The sequence below is a fragment of the Ceratotherium simum genome, chromosome 34, assembly GCF_057802395.1.
Source record: "Ceratotherium simum simum isolate JZ-2026a chromosome 34, ASM5780239v1, whole genome shotgun sequence".
Classification (NCBI taxonomy): domain Eukaryota; kingdom Metazoa; phylum Chordata; class Mammalia; order Perissodactyla; family Rhinocerotidae; genus Ceratotherium; species Ceratotherium simum.
In genome coordinates this window covers 15,088,315-15,095,666 of record NC_141933.1, presented here as the reverse complement: position 1 = coordinate 15,095,666, position 7,352 = coordinate 15,088,315, and the positions used below count along the sequence as shown (strand labels likewise).

General features: G+C 37.0%; 2 pseudogenes; one reads left to right on the top strand and one right to left on the bottom strand.

The window, feature by feature from the left end:
- The first annotated feature begins 1,542 nt into the window (after window positions 1-1,542).
- On the top strand, window positions 1,543-2,480 carry LOC101402470 (olfactory receptor 5B2-like; annotated as a pseudogene).
- Window positions 2,481-5,634: 3,154 nt separating this feature from the next.
- On the bottom strand, window positions 5,635-6,805 carry LOC101398379 (olfactory receptor 5B2-like; annotated as a pseudogene).
- Window positions 6,806-7,352: the final 547 nt, after the last annotated feature.

Genomic DNA, 7,352 nt, shown 5'->3' with positions numbered 1-7,352 from the left:
CTAGGACTGAATAATTCTGACATTAAGGGATTGTTTGTTAAAGACTTTATCAGGTTTGACCAGATATTTACCTTAGATTCTGAAAATTGAGAGATTTATTTCATAAAGAGTCTATACAGTTGGGTGAAATAATCGGCATAACCTTCAATAGCTTCCTCTTGCAGAAGTCGTGCCATGAAAGATTGCATCTCAAAATTTGTATCTGTTATTATCCCTAAAGCTCAGCCCCCAAATTTTTGTTGTTAATATTTGTAAAATAGTATGTTTTTTTAAACAAATTTAAATTTAAGTTATGAGGTAAATCACTCACATAAGTTTCTTTAGCAATGTGGTTCCAATAGTTTCATTGGGCTTCTTCTATTATTTTTTTCAACAATCTTATATACTACTACTCTTCATAATAACAATATTTAATAATAGTAATACTTATTATTTATTGCAAGCTAACTATGCATTAAGAAGTATTCTGAATGATTTAAATGTATCAACTCATTAAATTTTCCAACCAGTCTTGTGAGGTACATCCCTGTTTAAACTGAGGCACAGAAACTTCGTGACTTACCCAAGGTTACCCAGCGAGCAAGTGGAGATGCTGGAATTTGAACGCAGACAGGTCACCCCAAAGACCATGTTCTTTACCGCTACAATATGCTTCCTCTCTAAATACTTGTGTTATTTTCAAAGCACATTTAAAATTGCTCTAAGAATCTCGTGACATAGTAAAAGTAGGAAACACAATGTCTACTTTATTTTGTGAGATGAAGAAATTAAAGCCCAGGAAAATTTATGTTGTTTTTCCAAGGGAATAAAATGAGGGTGGGTATCTTCTTCCCCTCTGTGCTGCTTCCCTCAAGAGGATAAAGCAAGGCATAGGCTGCACAGTGCAGTGTTTGTTCGAATGGTCACAGTTTTGATATTTTTACACTTTTGGGGGGCATATCTTTCAAGGAGGGCAATTTTATTCAAGCAGTGAAAGGGACACTATCCTTTCTTAGGCATCAGATGGATCACAATTGCTTGGATGATCTCATACTCCACAGTATTTCATACTTCCCAGTATTTCACATCCAGAAAGGCAGTGGTGCATCATTTTTCTTAAGTAATTACCTTATAGGACAGTTGGGAGGATTAAATGAGATAATATTTACTCTTCTCAGACTACCTGGCACATGATAAGTGCTCAGTTAATGTGAGTGTTATGTGGTTCAAGAATGACAGTAATAAAAGTAAGAGTAATTTACAGAGGAAGCACAAACTTTAACCCAAATGAAAATAGGCAATAGATTACCAAGTGGTCACTTGGAATATCTGAGTGGGTCTGGAACTAACAAATATATTGTGTACCCTCACAAATTGCAAGATGGAGGTCAGAAGCTGCCAGTCTCAGGGTTATTGGGAACTCAGCATTGGTAATGCTGTCATGGTGTGCTCATGTCATTTGGGTGACATGGGTGTGCTGTGAGTAATTTCCTGAGCATACGTAATTTATGTATTTTGCTTCTCTTGTTTTAACAGGTGAAACATAATTTCAATATGGCATCCATGGAGAACAGCACTGAAGTGAATGAGTTTAGACTCTTGGGACTGACTGACACCCCAGAGCTGCAAGTCCCTCTCTTCATAACATTCACTCTCATATATCTTATCACTCTCATTGGTAATCTTGGGATGATCATGTTGATTCTGTTGGACTCTCGTATCCACACTCCCATGTATTTTTTCCTTATTAATCTGTCTCTGGTGGACTGTGTTTACTCCTCGGCTGTTACTCCCAAGGTGATGGCTGGGTTTATCACAGGGGATAAAGGTATCTCCTATGGGGGAATGTGTTGCTCAGATGTTCTTCTTTGTGGCTTTTGCCAGTATAGACTGTTTCCTACTAGCTGTCATGGCTTATGATCGTCATGCAGCAGTGTGTAGGCCCTTACATTACACCACCACTGTGACCATCAGTGTACGTGCTCGAATGGCAATAGGTTGCTATGTCTGGGGCTTTGTTGAATCTGCTATCCACACTGGATTCACCTTCTGCCTTTCTTTCTGCCATTCCAATGTGGTCCATCACTTTTTCTGTGATATCCCCCCAATCCTGGCTCTTTCCTGCTCTGATATCTACGTAAATGAAATTGTACTCTTTATCTTAGCAGCTTTCAATGTCTTTTTTGCCCTTATAATTATCTTGACCTCCTATCTGTTCATATTCATTGCCATCCTGAGGATGCACTCAGGAGAGGGACGAAAGAAAGCCTTCTCCACTTGTGCTTCTCACCTCACTGCTGTAACCATATTCTATGGAACTGTAATCTTCATGTATTTACAACCCAGTTCTAGTCATTTGGACATATAACCAAATGGCATCTGTGTTCTATACAATAATAGTCCCCATGATGAACCCTATTGTCTATACTCTAAGGAATAAAGAGGTTAATAATGCTTTCAGGAAAGCCACTGAGAAGATGAAGATTCTGTTCAGCACGTAGTTTTAACTAGAGAGCTTATACAATCTGTATAGTTAATCGGTTATCTATTTCTGTTTAACAAAATACTGCAAAACTTAAGAGGCTTAAAACAACAGGTTATTATTTCTCATAATTCTAGGGTTGGCAGGGCCATTACGTTGTTGCTTTCACATGAGATCATTCATGAGGTTGCATGTCTTCTGCATGGTCAGCTGGGCTGAAAGATTCAAGGTGGTCTTATTCACATTTCTGGATGTTTATTATGCCTACCCTTTACTTCTGCTCCATATGGTCTATCATCCTCTAGAGAATGGACCAGCTCTCTTACATAATATTTTCAGAAAAGAATTCTCACAGTATTAAAGTAAAACCGAAAGGATTCTTGAAGTCTAGAGTCCCAAATCACACATTTTTTCTGCCACATTATACTAATCAACGCATGCCAAAAGGCTGGCCCAGATTCAGGCATGAAGAAAAAGACTCCACCTCTTGAGGAAAAACACTGCAAAGAATTTGTGCTCATACTTAATCTATCCCAATTAGAAATTAGGTTAAATTGCTATAACAAAGAAAAGCCAAAATGTAGTGGCTTAAATAAGATAGCAAATTATTTCTCAAAAAGTGGCAGCTAATTTAGCAGGGTGAAAATGAACTATGTAGACTGCTGGTGTGTCTTGGTCATTCTGCAACCAGATTCATTCCACATTGTTTCTTTCCACAATCTTCTAGAGTGTTGAAAGTCTGTCCTCATCATAACCTTTCTCTATGAAGGAAAGGAGAAAGAAATGAGTTGGAGAAAAAATAATTTCTTTTCAAGAAAGTGATACAGTAGCTGTATACATTACTTCTGAATACATTCCATTGGCAATAATTCAGCCACATTACCACGAAAACTAGCTGCAAAGCAAACTCAAAATTTAATCTCTAGCTGAGTGTCAATGTGCTTAGCTGAAATCTCAATATTCTGGAAGAAAAAGAAAATGCGTTTTTGAGGAGAATCAGTAGTCTGCTACACAATTTGTAACTGAATCTGAACTGCTAGTCTTGTCTCCAAAACTGAGTCTCTAGCTTTTTTTTCCCCCTCCTGGAAGCTCTTTTCCTAGATCTTAAGTTGCTTCTGTAAAAACTCCTTTCTTGACCACTCTATCTAAAATAGCTTTCCTAAGTAATCTTACTCACCCTTATCTTCTTAATTGAATTACATAAATTTCTGAAATTATATTTGTTTAATTGATTGTTTTCTGTTTCTTGCAAATCATATGTAGTTTTATATTTCTCCAAGTTGGACAGATTATTTTTTATTTGTTTTAAATTATTTTATTAAGGTCATATCAGTTTATAACCTTGAGTAAATTTAGGTGTACACTATTATATATCAGTTTCTGTATACACTGCACTACATTCACCACCAATAATCTAGTTTTTGTCCATCACCAAACAAATGTACCCCTTTACCCCTTTCTCCCTGCTCCAACCCTCTTCCCTTCTGGTAACCCCTAATCTGTTCCCCTTATCCATGTGTTTGTTTGTCTTCCACATATGAGTGAAATCATATGGTGTTTCTCTTTCTCTGTCTGGCTTATTTTTCTTAGCATAATACCCTCAAGGTCCATCCATGTTGTCACAAATGGCACAATTTTGTCTTTTTTATGGCTGAGTGGTATTCCATTGTATATATATATACCACATCTTCTTTATCCATTCATCTGTTGAAGGGCACTTGGGTTGCTTCCACATCTTGTCTATTGTGAATAATGCTGTGATGAACTTAGCGATGCATAAATCTCTTTGAATTGTTGATTTCACGTACTTTGGATAAATATCCAGAAGTGGGATAGTTGGATCATACGGTATTTCTATTTTGAATTTTTTGAGAGATCTCCATACTGGTTTCCATAGTGGCTGTACCAGTTTGCATTTCCACCAGCAGTGTATGAGGATTCCCTTTTCTCTACATCCTCTCCAACATTTGTTATTTTTTGTCTTGGTAATTATAGCCATTCTGATGGGTGTAAGGTATCTCATTATAGTTTTGATTTGCATTTCCCTTATAATTAGTGATGTTGAACATCTTTTCATGTGCCTGTTGGCCATCTGTGTATCTTCTTTGGAAAAAATGTCTGTTCATATCCTCTGCTCATTTTTTGATCGGGTTGTTCATTTTTTGTTGTTGAGTTGTATGAGTTCTTTATATATTTGGAAAGTAACCCATTGTCAGATATATGATTTGCAAATATTTTCTCCCAGTTGGTGGGTTATCTTTTCTTTTTATTCACGGTTTCCTTTGCCTTACAGAAGTTTTTATCTGATGGAGTCCGATTTGTGTGTTTTTTCTTTTGTTTCCCTTGTCTGAGTAGACATGGTATTTGAAAAGATACTAAGACCGATGTCAAAGATTGTACTGCCTATATTTGCTTCTAAGAGTTGTATGGTTTCAGGTCTTACATTCAAGTCTTTAATACATTTTGAGTTAATTTTTGTGTATGGTGTAAGGTAACGGTCTACTTTCAGTCTTTTGCATGTGGCTGTCTAATATTCCCAATAGCATTTATTGAAGAGACTTACCTTTCTCCATTGTATGCTCTTCACCCTTTGTGAAGAACGCTTTGACTGTTTTTTTTTGTTGTTGTTGTTGAGTTGTATGAGTTCAATTTTTATTTAACAGAAGACATAGTGGTTAAGAATCTGCATTTATTAATTAATTTATTTTTATTTTTTGTTTATTGCAGTAACATTGGTTTATAACATTGTATAAATTTCAGGTGTACATCATTATACTTCTATTTCTGCATAGATTACATCATGTTCACCACCCAAATACTAATTACAACCCATCACCACACACATGTGCTTCCATGTTTTACATATATGCTTGAAATGCCCTATGGTAGAGAAAATATGAACATGTAAGTAAATCAAATATAATTAATAAGTTTTATTAGAAGAGGCGCCCCAAAATTCTTAAGGTCCCCCTTGGCCATCCTGATTCACATATCATATATCTGGATCTAGTTTCTAATCTAATCTAATTTTTAATCTAATTTAGATGATAGACTTTTGAAGAAGAAATGGTATTACCTCAGTAATTTAGTTGCAGTATGCACCTTAAAATGTATGTCATTGCATGATGAAGATCTGAGAGGAAGGAAACTAGATCATTGTGGATCCCACAATTTCAAAAGGTGAAGCCTAGAGACAATTGTGCCTTCTCAAGAACCTTCTTTAATGCATTTTAAAGATTTTTTTAAAGATTTTATTTATTTTATTTTTTCCCCCCAAAGCCCCAGTAGATAGTTGTATGTCATAGCTGCACATCCTTCTAGCTGCTGCATGTGGGACTCGGCCTCAGGATGGACGGAGAAGTGGTGCCTCGATGCACACCCGGGATCCGAACCCGGGCCACCAGCATTGCAGCACGCGCACTTAACCACCAAGCCACAGGGCCGGCCCCTTTAATGCATTTTAACCTCCTTGTTTCTCAAGCTATAGACCAGGGGGTTGAGCATGGGGATGATCATAGTATAGAACACAGATGCAATTTTGTCTGTGTCCATGGAATGACTGGAGCTGAGCTGTGAGTACATAAAGAAGACTTTCCTGTAGAAGATGGAGACTGTAGGGAGGTAAGAAGCACAGGTGGATAAAGCCTTCTGATATCCCTCAGCTGAGTGCATTTTCAGGATGGTGACAAATATGAACAGGTAGGAAATCAAAATAACCAGGAGAGCAAAAAAGATGTTGAAGCTTGCCATAAAAACAAGAATCAGCTCATTAATATGGCTAATATGTCAGAGCAAGAGAGAGCTATGACTGCTGGAATATCACAGGAAAAGTGGTGGACCAGATTGGACACACAGAAAGAGAGACTGAACATGTCCCTGATGTGAAGAGAGGTATTCAGGAAACCATAGATGTAGAAGCCTATGGCCAGACAAACACACACACTTGTTGTCATGCTGGTGGTGTAATGTAGTGGTTTACATACTGCTGCAAAGTGGTCATAAGCCATTGATGCAAAGAAGAAATTTTCCACGGTGGCCAAGGCTACAAAAAAGAACATCTGAGCAGCACATGCATTGTAGGAGATGACTTTGTCTCCTATAAGTAACCCAGCTATGACTTTGGGAGTGACAGCCGTAGAATAATAAAAGTCCACCAGAGACAAGTTACTAAGGAAAAAGTACATGGGAGTGTGGAGACAAGAGAATCAAGATGATCATCCCCAGGTTTCCAACCACATTGATGAGATAAATGAGAGTGAACATTACAAAGAGGGAGCTATGCAGTCCTGGGGCATTGGTTAGTCCTAGCAGGATGAATTCAGTCACTTCCGTATTGTTCTTCATGGATGTTGTTTGGGAATCAGAAGATGCCCTGTAGCAATGAGAAATAAAGGAACAGATTGATAAACAAAAAAGCTATTGAAGTAAATTAAAACAGATAAATAGATGACAGATAGATAGATAGATAGATAGATAGATAGATAGATAGACACACAGATACACATTATTTTATTACAGCAATAATTCTTACTTCAATATTATTCATATCTAAAGTATGGGCTGGACAACAAAACAATACATAAATTGTCTGTAGAGTTACTCATTGCTGAAACTGAAGGATTTTCATGGACCATCTCCCACCTTCTGAATTTCATAAATTTATAAACTGAGATTTGGAAAAAGTGATGTCTTGATCAGGATGACATATCTGGAATGAATATATCTGTCTTTTCAGTTTCCTGAGCCTAGTAAATGCTTACACTTCTATGTTGCTTGTTTGCCAGTAACTGCTCCAGACAATACATGTATATTCATATATTTTTCTCAACAGACCTATAAGATTGACTAGTTGTTACCTCCATTTAACTTATGAGACACATAAGTTGAGTAA